This window comes from Sebastes fasciatus, chromosome 23, assembly GCF_043250625.1.
Source record: "Sebastes fasciatus isolate fSebFas1 chromosome 23, fSebFas1.pri, whole genome shotgun sequence".
NCBI classification, from domain to species: Eukaryota; Metazoa; Chordata; class Actinopteri; order Perciformes; family Sebastidae; genus Sebastes; species Sebastes fasciatus.
In genome coordinates, this window is record NC_133817.1 from 46,418 (window position 1) to 47,193 (window position 776).

Consider the following 776-nt stretch of genomic DNA (forward strand, 5'->3'; position numbering starts at 1 on the left):
GCCCGACAAGGCCAGTCCGGTCACCAGCACCACCTGTGGGTGTGAGAGGGAGAGGAGAGATGGTGTCAATGGTTATGACTGCAAGGTTGTGCTTACTGTGAATGGTGGGGGATGTTATTGTATCCAGGCTAGGGGCCTTGTGGTTGGCAGGGTAGATGGGGCTGATCTCCTGGGTGGTCTGGTTGGGAATCCTCTTGGTCCGCTGTGGAAGTGGAGATGAGGTTTCTACCGGACCGGGGACCTGTTGGGGTGTCCGGGGCAGTGAAGGGGCAGGTGCTGAGGAGGGAGGGGTCCGTTTGGTGAAGGATATGGTGAGTTGCTTCTGTGGGCGGGGGGCCTGTGGTGGGTCCGGTGGTGGGTCCGGTGGGGGCTGGTTGGGTGCAGGAATGGGTCCTCGAGTTGGTGGTGGGGTAGGGAGCAGGGGTTCCCGGTTAGCCTGCTGGTGGTGTCGGGTGATGTGTTGGGATCCAAGGGAAAGGGGGGGCCTGTGCGGGGCCGGCAGGGGTGGGAAGTCCACCTCATCTGAGAGCTCCGGGATCGGGGACAGAGAGCTGTCCGACCTGAGGGTAGACTTGGGAGGGGGTTGAGAGGAGGTGTGTTGTGTGTTGAAGGTGTGTTGTAGTGAATGTATGGTTTCCTGTCTTAATCTGTGGCCATAGCGCTTCCTAGCCCAGCCAATGGCTATTTGGAGGGCCAGGGGGCTATGGGTGGTGTTGGTGAGGGTATGTATGGTCGACTGATAGTGTTGTTGTAGGATGATCATATTAGTGTGCATC